Below are 17,583 nucleotides of genomic sequence, written 5' to 3'. Positions count from 1 at the left end.
TTCGTCTCCGTGATCAGATCGTAGAAACTTTATTTTCTTGTTAAGATGATTTTCCACTTCACTCTGAAATTCTTTGAACTTTTCAAATGTTTCAGACTTATGTTTCATCGAGTAGATATACCCATATCTACTCGGATCATCTGTGAAGGTTAGAAAATAATGATACCCACCGCGAGCCTCAACACTCATCGGACTGCATACATCAATATGTATTATTTCTAATAAGTCAGTTTCTTGCTCCATTGTTCCGGAGAGCAGAGTCTTAGTCATCTTGCCCATGAGGCATGGTTCAGAAGCATCAAGTTATTCATAGTCAAGTGATTCCAAAAGCCCATTAGCATGGAGTTTCTTCATGCGCTTTACACCAATATGACCTAAACGGCAGTGCCACAAATAAGTTGCACTATCATTATTAACTTTGCATCTTTTGGCATCAATATTATGAATATGTGTATCACTATGATCGAGATTCAATAAACCATTTATATTAAGTGTATGACCATAGAAGGTTTTATTCATGTAAACAGAACAACAATTATTCTTTGACTTAAATGAATAACCGTATTGCAACAAACATGATCCAATCATATTCATGCTCAACGCAAACACCAAATAACATTTATTTTAGGTTCAACACTAATCCCGAAGGTAAAAGGAGTGTGCGATATGGTGATCTTATCAACCTTGGAATTATTTCCAACACATATTGTCACCTTGCCCTTAGCTAGTCTCTGTTCATTTTGCAACTCCTGTTTCGAGTAACTAATCTTAGCAACTGAACCGATATCAAATACACTGGGGTTACTATGAACACTAGTAAATTACACATCAATAACATGTATATCAAATATACTTTTGTTCACCTTGCCATCCTTCTTATCCGCCAAATATTTGGAGTAGTTCCGCTTCTAGTGACCATTCCCTTTGCAGTAGAAGCACTCAGTTTCAAGCTTTAGTCTAGCTTTGGGCTTCTTCATGGGAGTGGCAACTTGCTTGCCATTCTTCTTGAAGTTCCCTTTCTTTCCCTTGCCCTTTTACTTGAAACTAGTGGTCTTGTTAACCATCAACACTTGATGCTTTTTCTTGATTTCCACCTCCGCCAATTTTAGCATCGCGAAGAGCTTGGGATTTGTTTTCGTTATCCCTTGCATATTATAGTTCATCATGAAGTTCTAGTAACTTGGTGATAGTGACTAGAGAACTTTGTCAATTATTATCTTATCTATAAGATTAACTCCCACTTGATTCAAGAAATTGTAGTACCCAGACAATCTGGGCACATGCTCACTGGTTGAGCTATTCTCCTCCATCTTGTAGGCAAAGTACTGCCGGAGGTCTTATACCTCTTGACACGGGCATGAGCATGAAATACCAATTTCAACTCTTGAAACATCTCATATGCTCCATGGCGTTCAAAACGTCATTGAAGCCCTGATTCTAAGCCGTAAAGCATGGTGCACTAAACTATCAAGTAGTCATCATATCGAGCTTGCCAAACGTTCATAACGTCTACATCTGCTCCTATAATTGGTCTGTCACTTTGTGGTGCATCAAGGACATAATACTTTTGTGCAGCATTGAGGATAATCCTCAGATCACAGAGCTAGTCCGCATCATTGCTACTAACTTTCAACTTATTTTTTCTCTAGGAACATATCAAAACTAAACGGGGAGCTACATCGCAAGCTATTGATCTACAACATAGTTATGAAAATTCTATCAGGACTAATTTCATGATAAATTAAAGTTCAATTAGTCAAATTACTTAAGAACACCCACTTAGATAGATATCTCTCTAATCATCTAAGTGATCACATCATCCATATTAACTAAACCATGTCCGATCATCACGTGAGATGGAGTAGTTTTCAATGGTGAACATCACTATGTTGATCATATCTACTATATGATTCACGCTCGACCTTTCGGTCTCAGTGTCCCGAGGCCATATCTGCATATGCTAGGCTCTTCAAGTATAACCCGAGTATTCCGCGTGTGCAAACCTGGCTTGCACCTGTTGTATGTGAACGTAGAGCTTATCAAACCCGATCATCACGTGGTGTCTTGGCACGACGAACTGTCGCAGCGGTACATACTCAGGGAGAACACTTATACCTTGAAATTTAGCGAGGGATCATCTCAGAATGCTACTGTCGTACTAAGAAAAATAAGATGCATAAAAGATAAACATCACATGCAATCAAAATATGTGATATGATATGGCCATCATCATCTTGAGCCTTTGATCTCCATCTCCGAAGTACCGTCATGATCTCCATCGTGACCGGCATGACACCATGGTCTCCATCATCTTGATCTCTATCAACGTGTCATCACATGGTTGTCTCGCCAACTATTACTTTTGCAACTATTGCTATCACATAACGATATAGTAAAGCAATTGTATGGTGCTTGCATCTTATGCAATAAAGAGACAACCATAAGGCTCCTACCAGTTGCCGATAACTTTAACAAAACATGATCATCTCATACAACAATTTATATCTCATCATGTCTTGACCATATCACATCACAACATGCCCTGCAAAAACAAGTTAGACGTCCTCTACTTTGTTGTTGCAAGTTGTACGTGTCTGCTACTAGCTTAGCAAGAACCGTTCTTACCTACGCATCAAAAACCACAATGCGGTATAGTGATTGTTGTTTGATCTTCAGAAAGAACCCTGTTCATTGAATCCGATTCAAGTAAAGCTGGAGAAACAGACACCCGCCAGCCACTTGTGTGCAAAGCACGTCGGTAGAACCAGTCTCATGAACGCGGTCATCAAATGTCGGTCTGGGCCGCTTCATTCAACAATACCGCTGAATCAAGAAACAACTAGTGACAGGAAGCAATATGTATATACCCACGCCCACAACTCCTTTGTGTTCTATTCGTGCATATAACATCTATGCATAGACCTGGCTCGGATGCCACTGTTGGGGAACATAGTAATTTCAAAAAAAATTCTACGCACACGCAAGATCATGGTAATGCATAGCAAGGAGAGGGGAGAGTGTTGTATACGTACCCTCGTAGACCGTAAGTGGAAGTGTTATGACAACGCGGTTGATGTAGTCGTACGTCTTCACGATCGACCAATCCTAGTACCGAAAGTACGACACCTCCGTGATCTGCACACGTTTGGCTCGGTGACGTCCCACGAACTCACGGTCCAACAGAGTGTCGAGGGAGAGCTTTGTCAGCACGACGGCGTGATGACGGTGGTGATTATTCAACTGGAACAGGGTCTTGCCTAAGCACCGCTACGATATGACCAAGTTGGATTATGGTGGAGGGGGGCATCGCACACGCTAAGTGATCAATGATCAACTTGTGTGTCTATGGGGTGCCCCCTGGCCACGTATATAAAGGATGGAGGGAGGAGGAGGTCGGCCCTCATAGGGCGCGCCCAAAGTGTGGAGTCCTACTAGGACTCCCTAGTGCTAGTAGGATTCCACCTCCCACATGGAATAGGAAAAAGGGAAGGGAGAAGGAGAAGGAAGGAAGGGAGCGCCCCCTTTCCCTAGTCCAATTTGGACCAGTCCATGGGGAAGGGGCGCGGCCACCCTTGTGGCCTTTCTCTCCTTTCCCGTATGGCCCATTAAGGCTCAATACAAATTCCCGTACCTCTCCGGTACTCCGAAAAATACCCGAATCACTCGGAATCTTTCCGATGTCTGAATATAGCCTTCCAATATATCCATCTTTACATCTCGACCAGTTCGAGACTCCTCGTCATGTCCCTGATCTCATCCGGGACTCCGAACAAACTTCGGTCATCAAATCTCATAACACATAATACAAATCGTCACAGAATGTTAAGCATGAAGACCCTACGGGTTCGAGAACTATATAGACATGATCGAGAATCATCTCCAGTCAATAACCAATAGCGGAACCTGCATGCTCATATTGGTTCCTACATACTCTACGAAGATCTTTATCGGTCAAACCGCATAACAAAATACGTTGTTCCCTTTGTCATTGGTATGTTACTTTCCCAAGATTCGATCGTCGGTATCTAAATACCTAGTTCAATCTCGTTACCGGCAAGTCTCTTTACTCGTTCTTCAATGCATCATCTCGCAACTAACTCATTAGTCACAATGCTTGTAAGGCTTATAGTGATGTGCATCACCGAGAGGGCCCAGAGATACCTCTCCGATACACGGAGTGACAAATCATAATCTCGATCTATGCCAACTCAACAAACACCATCAGAGACACCTGTAGAGCATCTTTATAATCACCCAGTTACGTTGTGACGTTTGATAGCACACAAGGTGTTCCTCCGGTATTCGGGAGTTGCATAATCTCATAGTCCGAGGAACATGTATAAGTCATGAAGAAAGAAGTAGCAATGAAACTTTAATGATCATAATGCTAAGATAACGAATGGGTCTTGTCCATCACATCATTCTCCTAATGATCTGATCCCGTTCATCAAATGAAAACACATGTCTATTGTTAGGAAACACAACCATCTTTGATAAACGAACTAGTCCATTAGAGGCATACTAGGGACACTTTGTTTTGTCTATTTATTCATACATGTACTAAGTTTCTGGTTAATACAATTCTAGCATGAATAATAAACATTTAGCATGAAATAAGGAAATAAATAATAACTTTATTACTGCCTCTAGGGCATATTTCCTTCACTAGATGCATGCTATATAGTGGTCGATGTGTGGAGTAATAGTAGTAGATGCAGAATCGTTTCGGTCTACTTGTCGCGGACGTGATGCCTATATACACGATCATGCCTAGATATTCTCATAACTATGCGCTTCTCTATCAATTGCTCGACAATAATTTGTTCACCCACCGTAGAATTGGCTATCTTGAGAGAATCCACGAGTGAAACCTATGGCCCCCGGGTCTATCTTCCATCGTATTATTTTCCTATCAATTTTCTATTTCTATTTTGCAATCTATACAACAAAAATACCAAAAATATTTATCATATTATCTCTATCAGATCTCACTTTCGTAAGTGACCATGAAGGGATTGACAACCCTTTATCACGTTGGTTGCGAGGTTCTTGTTTGTTTGTGCAGGTACTAGGTGACTTGCGTCTTACCTCCTTGGATTGATACATTGGTTCTCAAAAACTGAGGAAAATTGTTGGGGATATTATTACTGGAGTAAACCGGCTAGGAGTAGCCGGGTTAGCTCCATAAAGATAGAAGCCCATGAAGACGTGAAGATGATGGCGCTTTACAAAGGCACAAGGCCCAAAGGCAGGTTAAAGCCTATCGATGTAAACCAACTCTTTCATATAACTTGTATTGTAAGTAGAAGGAATAGAGACCGAGCCGGAGACGTGTATGATCCGGCCTTGGGACTCTGTAAACCGGTGGGCGTCAACCTATGTATATAAAGGGATGACCCGACCGCGGTTTAGGGACAACAGAAAACAACTCGAGAGCTAGGCAAAGCGGATTCGCTCCCTGGTCATCGAAACCCTAGCAATACCAATCACAACTAGACGTAGGCTTTTACCTTCATTGAAGGGGCTAGACTAGTACAAAATCTCACGTGTCCCTTGTCCGGTTTAACCCCTTTAAGTTAACCTATAGCGATGGCTCCACGACTAAGTCCTTTCACGAGGACATCTACCGTGACGAACCCACGATAGTTAGTGCCCACCGTGGGGCTATCGCACGATTGTTTCGAGTTCTTGAACGACAGCTTTGATGGACTCAAGGGATACGTTGTGGGCCGGATGATGAAGAGTCATCGCGGCAAGCTCTATATCGACGACGTAGGATGGGGTCCCGAGGCCAGTTCAATCGAATACGGGTACCGGGTCCCCTTTGGTGGGATTCATGTCTTCATTGGCAAGATCGGCGAACCGGGCCCTGAGCCGGCACCTGCACCAACATCATCGAGACGGCTTAGTGTGCAAGCCCTTCCCCGGTTCATCCCACAGCAAGGCATGTTTTCGTTGGTGTCATCCACGGAGCGGAATACAAGGATGGACCAGCGTCTGATGGAGAAACCGTTGTCTACTCTGGTGACGAGTCTTCAACTAGAGAGACCGAATCGTTGTATCAGTTGCAGGACGGCTGGATTAGCGGAGGTTCCGATGGCAACAGTATTCTAGACCCCCTCGATCTGCCAAACCGGGTCGCTATCTTCATGGCCGGTACACAATCAGCACACCATTCATCAACCGCCGTGGCAATGCTCTCCGATTCAGCGACAGCAACACCAACGGGAGCAGGGGGCTTCGCGCCGCCTCCGGCTCAAGTTCTGTCTGATTTATTCGACACTTTGGCAACATTGATGTCCATGGAGGTGGATGTAGCAGCCCAGGACCAGCACAATGCGGAGATTGCAAAGGTAAAAGATTAGATAACTCAGGCTAAAGTGGACCTAGCAGCAGAGAACGCCAGGATGGCTACGGAGCGGGCCGAGTTGGAAGCTCACGCCTACCGGCTTAGGCTGGATTAGAATGCCTCAGAGGAAGTCATGAGAAGAAGATACCGGTCGCATCTCCCGCCGGGTTATGAGCCCAGAAATCTCTTCAACACGCCAGGAGCAGGAACTAGTAACCAGACAGTCTTAAATCGGACAGAGGCACCGAGAACAGGAGCGCCGGTTCAACCACGCACGATGGACCCACCTCGTCAAAGCAACATTGTGCTGCTGTATGTTCCGACGCCCTCGGGGCATTACTCCAACCCGTTGGACAACATTGTGGCCGCCGCTTCACGATTGGCAGCCCTCCCAACCGACGGCGAGTCACCGGTTGCGATTGAGGCACGACGGGCCAGAGAGCACCTTCAAACAGCTTTAAACCAGCAACAGGCTTATTCGCATAGTCGCGAGAGGATTCATTCCACCCCCTGCCCGAGTCGGAGCTACAACAGGCACGTTGAGGATGAACCGGCCGTGTCAAGCAGTGCACGTCATCGAAACTCGCCGCGAGGACACAACCTGGCAGGTGGAGGTGCTAATGTGCAGGATGTGGTGGATCATGGTCGTGCACGTCGAGAGGCCGAGTTAGCAGTTTTGCATGGAGCTCGGCAACCTACTCGGGTTCACCCTACCACTTCAGTGGAGCCAGGTGTGGTCTTCAGTTCCTTAGGGGTGCCGTGTCTCACCCCCGCTTTATGTAATGTGTGACTGCCCAAAGATTTTAAAGTCCCGCGTAAGGTGCCCAATTACACCGCCGATTTGCAACCAGAGTCATGGGTTGAAAGTTAGATTTGCAACCAGAGTCATGGGTTGAAAGTTATGAGATGGCAATGGAGATGCTGGATGTGGATGAAGCAGTGTGTGCTAAATACTTCACCAAGATGTTGGAGGGGACAACTCGTACTTGGTTAAAGAGCTTACCGGTTAACTCCGTTGCATCATGGGCCGAGTTAAAACACAGGTTTATCAAGAATTTTAAGGATACTTGTGGACCTGGCTGCTTGTGTCCAAGAGGATGGGGAATCTACAACCCATTGGGTAAAGCGGGTCTCAGCTATTCTGCATTCGTCGGATCGCATCAATGCGGACATAGCAGTGTTAATGTTGGAGGGCAATTGCCGGTTTCTGCCGCTCAAACAGAAGTTAGGAAGGCTCAAACGTCACTACAATGATATGTCAACGCTTATGGCCGCTTTGGTTAAATATGCCGATTCAGATAATACCAAAGACCCCGACTCAGAGGAGGACAAACCAGGGAAAGGGAAAAAGAACGGTAACACCAAGGGACCGCAGCATAACCCGGCAGGTCATGTGAATAATGGTAAGCACAAGGCCGACAATAGTTTGGACTTTGTGGCTAACACCAATGCTCAGGATAACGGTCAGCGTCGTAGGGGCAAACAACCCCAGAGGGGCGGAGGTTCAGGCCCCAATCTGGAGCGCCTGCTAAATCAACCCTGTCCGAAGCATGGATCAAAGGAGAAGCCAGCGTGACATCTTTGGAAGTACTGTTATATCATGCGAGAGTTCAAGAACTCCAATATGTTTCAATATGACAATGGCCCGCCCGGCGGTTCAGGAGGTGGTTTTCATGGGCCGGGTGATGGAGGTGGTAGCTTCGGTTCAGGATTTCAAGGCAATCAAACCGGCCATAACAATCAAGGTAACCAGGGCAACCAGGGAGGTTATAACCATTAGGGGAATCAGCAGTAGCAGTCGGGTTATCAGAGCAATCCGAAGCAGTTAAATAGTGGGCATTATCATGTCTTCACCACTAGCTTGTGCAAGCATGATCAGAAGCTTCACAAGAGGGCTGTGAACTCTGTTGAACCGGCTGTGCCTCAGTATTTGCACTGGTCTGAGCAACCCATTTTATGGAGTAGAGAGGATCACCCACCCCGGGTTGACAATCTGGGTCATCTGGCCATAGTGGTGGAACCTCAAGTTGGGGGGTATAAGTTCACCAAGGTGCTCATGGATGGGGGAAGTAGTATCAATATTCTCTACTATGATACCTTCCATCGTATGGGGTTGACACATAAGAATCTTAAACCATAGAACACCGTTTTTCATGGTGTGGTACCCGGTAAATCTGCATATCCGGTAGGCAAGATAGCCCTAGAGGTGGCCTTTGGAGCCGATCATGATTCATGGTCAGAAACATTGACTTTTGAGGTGGTGAAAATCAAGAGTCCATATCACGCTCTGTTTGGGCGACCGGCTTATGCCAAGTTCATGGCGAGGCCGTGTTATGTTTATCTGCAGCTTAAGATGCCAGCTCATAAGGGGACCATCACAGTACATGGGAGCAGGAAGATTGCTTTGGATTGCGAGGAAGGTGATGCGGCTTATGCTGAGTCGGTTTGTGCCACGAAAGAGCTCAAGATTTACGAAGACAAGGTTGATCCGGCAGATATGACTTCTTTGAAAAAGCCAACTATGGAACATGATCCGGCGTTGAAGTTTCAATCGGCCATGGACACTAAGATGGTTGATTTTGTTCCTGGTGATTCATCGAAGCAGTTCAGCATCAGCGCTAACTTGGATCCCCAATAGGAAAGCGCGCTCATCGAGTTCATCCGTGAGAACCGGGACATCTTTGCATGGAAGCCTTCTAACATGCCAGGTGTACCGAGGGAACTCGCTGAGCACACACTTAACATAGATCCTAAGTTTAAACCGGTCATACAATTTCTCCGCCGCTTCAACGAAGAAAGGCGCAAGGCTATCGGTGAGGAGGTAGCTCGGCTGTTGGCCGCGGGGTTTATCGTGGAGGTTTTTCACCCTGAGTGGTTGGCTAATCGGGTGCTGGTTTTCAAGAAAACCGGCACTTGGTGTATGTGTGTGGACTACACAGATTTGAACAAGGCTTGCCCAGCAGATCCCTTTGCCCTCCCTCGTATTGATCAGATTATTGATGCTACGGTGGGTTGTGACCGTTTGTGTTTTTTGGATGCATATTCTGGTTATCATCAGATCAAAATGGCAGTTAAGGACCAGGAGAAGACAGCTTTTATAACTCCCTTTGGAGCCTTCTGCTATGTCTCCATGCCCTTTGGGCTCAAGAGTGCCCAGGCGACTTATCAACGTTGTATTCAGAATTGTCTTCATAAGCAGATTGGGTGCAATGTTCATGCATATGTGGATGATATTGTGATAAAGTCCATGAAGGAGGAAACATTGATAGATAACCTAAGAGAAACCTTTGACAACCTCTGGGTTTACAAGATGATGCTTAATCAGACAAATGTGTCTTTGGTGTCCCAGCAGGCAAACTCTTGCACTTCCTGGTATCAAACAGGGGCATTGAGGCTAATCCGGGAAAAATTCAGCAATCACGTCTTTGGCTAAACCGGCATGTATGAATGAGGTTCAACGTTTAGCCGGTCGGATTACGGCTTTGAGCCGATTTATCAGTCGTCTCAGGGAGAAAGCTATCCCTTTATATATGATGTTAAAGAAACGGATGACTTTGTATGGAGTGAGGCGGCTGATAAAGCATTTGAGGATCTGAAGAGGCAGTTAGCTGAACCGCCTGTGCTTGCAGCTCCGATTGATAAAGAGCCTTTACTGCTGTATGTGGCTGCTAATGCCAGGGCTGTCAGTGTGGCTATTGTTGTGGAGCGCAAGGAGGCTGGAAAGGAATATCCGGTTCAACAGCCGGTTTATTATATTAGTGAGGTGCTTATTGAATCAAAGCAGAGATATCCACATTGGCAGAAGCTGGTGTATGGGGTCTTTATGGCAAGCCGGAAACTCAAACATTATTTTCAGGCTCATCCTATCACAGTGGTCAGTTCAGCCCCTCTGGGAGATACCATTCAAAACAGAGAAGCAACATGCCGGGTTGCCAAGTGGGCTATTGAGCTTGGACCTCACGAGCTCAAATATACACCTCGCACGGTGATCAAATCACAAGCACTCGTGGACTTCATCAATGATTGGACAAAGTTGCATGCACTAGAGGAAAAGCTAGATAACACGTATTGGACTATTCACTTTGATGGGTCCAGACAGTTGGAGGGCTCGGGGGCTGGAGTCATATTAACTTCCCCACGAGGTGATAAGTTTTGTTATGTTCTCCGCTTAATGTTCCCTTGTACTAACAATGCAGCTGAGTACGAGGCCTTACTCCACGGTCTTCAGATGGCTAAGGAGATGAACTTAAGCCGGGTTAAGTGCTTCAGTGACTCGGATCTGGTGGCTCAACAGGTGTCTAGCACTTGGGATTCTAAGGACCCACTCATGGCACATATCGATGAGAGGTGGAAATAGTGGCTGGTCATTTCAACGGTTATCAAGTTGACCATATAGACCGGCGAAAGAATGAAGCGGCGGACGCTTTAAGCTGCCTTGCCTCTCAGCGTAAACCGGTCCCACCAAATGTCTTCCTCGATGTATTGCATAAACCGTCGGTCAAGATACCAACAGAGGAGGAGTTGGCTATTCCTTACCCGGAGGCTCAATTGCTGCCAGCTTTGCATGTTATACTGGATTGGACAATCACGTACCTACCTTACATGAACCGGGGCGAGTTACCAGAGGATGAAACCTCGGCCCGGTAGAATCCGGCGTTCCAAGTCAATGACCATAATCAATGGGGAGTTACATCGTTATAGCGTCACAGGGGCAATTCAGCGTTGTGTGTCTCCTCAAGAGGGTTGTGAAATTTTGCGAGAAATCCATTAAGGATATTGTGGTCACCACGCCGGTTCCAAATATATAAAAAACATTGAGCGCAAGAACTTCACCAGGGGGGCCACACCCTGCCCACGAGGGTGGGGGGCGCGCCCTACCCCCCTGGGCGCGCCCCCTACCTCGTGGGCCCCCTGGTGGCCCTCCAGTGACCATCTTCTGCTATATGGACTCTTTCGATGGGAAAAAAATCATAAGCCATCTTCTCGAACAAGACTCCGCCGCCACGAGGCGGAACCTTGGCGGATCCAATCTAGGGCTCCGGCAGAGTTGTTCTGCCGGGGAAACTTCCCTCCCGGATGGGGAAATCATTGCCATCGTCATCACCAACGCTCCTCTCATCGGGAGAGGGAAATCTCCATCAACATCTTCATCAGCACCATCTCATCTCAAAACCCTAGTTCATCTCTTGTATCTAATTCTTGTCTCCAAGTCCGGGATTGGTGCTAGTAGGTTCCTAGTAGTGTTAAGTACTCCTTGTAGTTGATGCTAGTTGGTTTAATTCGCGAAAGATCATATGTTCAGATCCTATATGCACATTAATACCCCTCTGATTATGAACATGTTTATGCTTTGTGAGTAGTTACTTTTGTTCCTCAGGACATGGGAGAAGTCTTGCTATTAGTAGTCATGTGAATTTGGTATTCGTTCGATATTTTGATGAGATGTATGTTGTCTTTCCTCTAGTGGTGTTATGTGAACGTCGACTACATGACACTTCACCATTATTTGGGCCTAGAGGAAGGCATTGGGAAGTAATAAGTAGATGATGGGTTGCTAGAGTGACAGAAGCTTAAACCCTAGTTTATGCGTTGCTTCGTAAGGGGCTGATTTGGATCCATATGTTTTATGCTATGGTTAGGTTTACATTAATACTTTTGTTGTATTTGCGGATTCTTGCAATAAAGGTTAATCATAAGTGGGATGCTTGTCCAAGTAAGGGCAGTACCCAAGCACCGGTCCACCCACATACCAAATTATCAAAGTACCGAACGCGAATCATATGAACGTGATGAAAACTAGCTTGACGATATTCCCATGTGTCCTCGGGAGCGCTTTACATCATATAAGAGTTTGTCCAGGCTTGTCCTTTGCTATAAAAAGGATTGGGCCACCTTGCTGCACCTTACTTACTTTTATTACTTGTTGCTCGTTACAAATTATCTTATCACAAAACAATCTGTTACCACTTATTTCAGTACTTGTAGAGAATACCTTGCTGGAAACCGCTTATCATTTCCTTCTGCTCCTCGTTGGGTCCGACACTCTTACTTATCGAAAGGACTACGATAGATCCCCTATACTTGTCGGTCATCACAGCTCTGCCAAATCCGCAAGGACGACGAGCTGCGTCGGCTCGGCCTCCTCGCCTACTGGCTCGCCTTTCTTCGTCGCTCCGCGGCTGCAGTCCAAGGGCGGCGAGCTGCCTACTGCCGGAGCGCGTGTTCACGCTCCTCTCTGGCCCGCTCCCTGGCGCCGTCGCCTCCGGGCGGATGGCCGGTGAAGGCGCTGCCACACTGCGACGGAATCGCGGCGGCCGTCGCTGCTTCTGGTGGCGACTCCAATGGGTTACAGGCGGAGCGCGGCGACGAGCACAAGATGGCCGTGGGCGCGGGCGCGCACCTGCTCTGGGGGCGCAACGAGTGGAAATTTTTCCATACCCAAGCCAAAAAATTTGCCGGCAGCCCCCCAAGCGGCGAAAAAATGCCTCCTGGGGGGCGCAAAGGCTGGAGATGCTCTTAGTAAACGGGCCGGCACGTTGGCCCTTTTAGCACGCTCGGCTGCATATGTTCAGACTGTTGGGCTGATTTTTAGACCTATTGGGCTATATTTTAGGTATACATATATAAAAAAAGTTCATAAAATTATATAAAAAAAATAAACGGGTCGTGACGTTCCGGCTCACATGCCCAGGCTCTAGGCCCAGGCACGGCCCAAGGTGTGCCGCATGCCGAGCATGACCCGTTTAGCCCGCGCCGTGCCTACCCCATGGCGGGCCATGCCGGCGTGCTCGCAGGCTGGCCCGTTTGGCCACCTATAATTCCTCTCACTCCTTAGGTTCTTCATGTCACCATGTTGATGCTCTAAGACATATATAGGTAGGCCTTAAGTCGAATAGATTGGTAGTATATTACAAACAAAATAACAACATAGTAGAAGGACCGCTTCTCGTAACATGAATGCAAACCAGACAAATAGAGAGTACATAGCTTATGTGTGTTATTAGTCAATCAGGGGTTCTGTTTTTCTCAGTAATAATTATAGACCATATAACTTTGATTTCAAAAAGATCTCATTACAAACAAAAACAATTAAACTGAAGAAGCTTGCCATCCTTTTCATTCCAAACCACACTAATAAAGAGTACATAGCATTTAACTTCCTCAACAGCCATCACTATTAACCTACGATGTATACAACTAATAAATAGAAATAATTTAGTCTGGGAGACATGTCCAACAAGTTACTCAATGTTCAGACTAGTGAAGTACCTATAGCGAGGCTTACTGGAGAGATCCCATTTGCAGAAGGTTTAATAAAGATTTCATGCATTCCTTTCAAAAGTTCAAAGAGCACGCATATCAACATGAATTAGCACATATATGACCACATTCTAGTCCTAAATACTTGTAGCTCTAGATCTTGAACCCAGAGGTACTGAACCCGACATGGGGTAACAGATACACAATCTCTTTGAAGAACATTGACAGATTACTCTAGATACGTTTTGTGCAATCCATGGACAAAATGGCTATGCAAAGTATAGCTACCAACTTTGGATTGTCCCAGCCTGAAAAACTATTTCTCCAGCAACTGATGGTCTGGACGGTGCCTAGAAGTTCAGCACAAGCTTCCTAACACTGGTTGCTGTATGTTACATCTGGGAGAATATACGAATCATGAACCATGTCAATGATGGATCTTGATGCAAGAAAGTAGTCCAATTGCCAACTTCTTAAATGGACGAGAAGTTCAACTTTCATTCTGGTAGAAAATAAACAGAAGCCAATCATTTTCTTGAGCTATTTATTTTTGGAAATAAGAATCTGGGTTCTGATTTTGCATGGATTGTAACTAAATTCTTTTCACAACATATTTTTTGTATTTCATGCCTTGTTTGTTTCTGTTATTTGGGAAAGGTAGATACTGCTATTTTGGAGTCTAAACACCACTAATGTTGCAATTTTGGAGTATAAACATCACTAATATAAGGTCCTTGCAGTCCAACTGCATTTCAATGTACAGAGAAATATGTATCACTCAAGGATGCTTGAATAGCTAGATTCACAAATGCTAAGATATTTCGAGCATGCTGCATACCTTTTTGGTACCAGGTTAATATGAATCTAAAAGCAAATGCACCATTACAACACATATGTAACACAATTATCCTCCAATATTGTGTTGCATCTTTCTTGTAATGGAGCTGATTTTTAAGCCAGAAGGTGTAACCCACAACATTGGGATGTAGCTTTGTGAAGGTATCAACGAAGCCTCTCATATATTACAGTTTTCTTGAATAATTTTCTCTCTTCAATGGTAAAGATTCCATCCATTCCTTTCAAAAGTTAAAAGAGCACGCACAACATGAATTAGCACATAGTCAAAAATACGTGTAGCTCTAGATTTTGAACCCAGAGGTACTGAACCTGACATGGGGTAACAGATACAGAAATTTCTTCGAAGAACATTGACATATTACTCTAGATAGGTTTTGCGCAATCCATGGACAAAATTAATATGCAAAGTGTAGCTACAATTTTTTGATTATCTCAGCCTGAAAAACTATTTCTCCAGCAACTGAGGGTCTCAATGGTGCCTAGAACTTCAGTACAAGGCTAATCAGACTGGTCGTTGCATGCTACATCCGGGAGAATATACGAATCATGAACCATGTCAATGATGGATCTTGACGCAAGAAAGTAATCCAATTGCCAACTTCTTAAATGGACAAGAAGTTCAACTTTCATTCCGATGGAAAATAAATAGAAGAAAGTCATTTCGTTGAGCTATTTATTATTGGAAATAATGGTTTTTGCATGGATCGTAACTAAATTATTTTGGCGACATATTTTTCTGATTGCATACCTAATTTAATTCTGTTATTTGGGAAAGGTAGATACTGCAACTTTGGAGTCTAAATACCACTAATACTACAATTTTGGAGTATAAACACCACTGATATAAGGTCCTTTCTCTCCAACTGCATTTTAGTGTACAAAGAAATATGTATCACTCAAGGATGCTTGAATAGCTAGAATCACAAATGCTAAGATATTTTGAGCATGCACGTAGTGTTTTCCTTAACTATCATATTTCAAATGACTATCATCTCTTCCGAGGTATCTTCCTCCTCCTAAACTGCCTTTGGTCTATCTAAATTGTACTTCTTCCTTTAAGTTATTCAATAAAATAAGTAAGAAACTAAGTAGATGTTAACCGCAAGATTTAGCCCAAAAATTACATTTTCCTGACTTGCTTAATTCTCTTATTTACATATCCAAGCCGCATTGGCCACTTATTAATTAACATTGTGAAAATTGATTAAGTGATCAGATGGACCAAGTTATACTCAGAATTTATCAGTATATACATAATTTAACTGTTTTTAGTACACTTAGTTCCCTTTCTATTAAGGGTAGAAGTAGAGCCTATGTCTCTCATTTGCATCCTAGGCTCGCGGGCTATGCTTTGAGCTCAACAGGTTTACAAGACAAGGGAGAATGGGCAAGGCCATGATGAGTCATAATTGGCAGCATAATTTCTACTCCCTGCCTAACCAATGTCATCTGTGACTTTCTTTATAGGCAAGTATGACATAATTCCCTTTGCCTTCTAAACCTTGTCACAATCGAGTGATGTGTCCTCAATGTTCTATGTGCGCAATTGTAACTATAGATGTATAGGATACGATTGTCGCATCTGCGGCTCTTTTTAGAGTACAATAATGGTATATATGCATAGAAGGTGCAACAATAAAGTATGTGGCATTGAATAAGAAGTGTGATCTTAAGGATGAATTGATAGATGTCATCTTGCTGACTTCCGTAGCCACAACATGTGGCATTGAATAAGTATCGTTACACATGAAAATTTTGGAATGTCTTTTTCGAACAACACATCCAAAGAGAGATATACAAGAGAATGTTTTTGAGACATAACCTTATATTAACTTTGAGACCTTTCACAAGAAACACATGGCCTTTTTGTTTTGAGCAAATATCCAATTTAATCTGCATATGTTGGATCACAAGGTTGGAGCTACGAGTAAAGGAACATCTAAGCAGCATCCACATAATGAAAGGTGGAATGGTCCTCCGTAACGACAAAAAATTGCAAAGTGGAGGACACACCATTGGTCTTAATTTGGCCTAACTTTCTTCATAGGTGTCACCACCAGAAAAAACCTACACATAAAAAATCCAACATGCATGTCGTTACCTAGCCATGGCCGCCGCCGTGTCCATACAGCGAGGGATGCTCCGGATCTCAGGCTCGGTCTCACCAACCTCCTGCTTAACCATGTAATTGCAGTGCCAGCCAGGTGGCGTGACACTGCCAAGCCCATGCTTATGATCCACATCAGGGTGACCTCGCCGTCCACAAAACAATCTTTCCCCTGTTCTTTCGGCAGGACATCTCATGACAAAATATTTGAACTCGCCCAAGGATTAATTTTTGAACATCATTGGGCATGTATGCACCTTATTTTTCATCAAGTAACTCAGGGAATGAGCTCCTTTTAATATGAGTAAAAAATACAAAAGATACTTATCACTCTATTCAATTGTTCACCATTACAATATGGTTCCTGCAGGTTCCGGTAACCACCCAAAAATTGTACTCCCTCTGATCAAAATTAATTGTCACTGATTTAGTACAATCAGTGACAATTAATTGCATCAGAGGGAGTAGCGTCATTATTAGCAACTTCAATAGCTCATTCATATGCGATTCTGCTCTTTCCAAATCCATTAACTATAGCCCCCATACAATGCGTGAGAAACCTGAGAAAATATATTTTAATCTCGAGAAGCATATTAACAAATAGGAGGCTGCCCTCATACGTAAGTGTGAGAAATCTGAGAGAATACTTTTAGACATTGAGAAGCATATTAACAAATAGGTGCCTAGGTTAAACTTGCAAACATAGCATACTGTATGTATGTGTGTGTGTGTGTGTGTGTGTGTGTGAGAGAGAGAGAGAGAGAGAGAGAGAGAGAGAGAGAGAGATGGGGTCATGTTGACATTTCTATCAAACAGATGTCCTACAACTTGATGCAAAAACAGATCTCTTATGTCTGGGCAGAACAATGAATCAAATCTGATAGCGTAAAGTAGGAGAGAGATCATAACAACAATAATATCATCACAATCAAATGGTAACAGATGAGAGTGTTCATGTGGCCAACATCTCGTGTGCCAAGGCTGCTCTGAGTGTGGAAAAGTGTTCATC

This window comes from Triticum aestivum, chromosome 3A (genome assembly GCF_018294505.1).
Source record: "Triticum aestivum cultivar Chinese Spring chromosome 3A, IWGSC CS RefSeq v2.1, whole genome shotgun sequence".
Lineage (NCBI taxonomy): Eukaryota > Viridiplantae > Streptophyta > Magnoliopsida > Poales > Poaceae > Triticum > Triticum aestivum.
The sequence above is the reverse complement of the archived record's forward strand: the minus strand, read 5'-3'. Positions refer to the sequence as shown.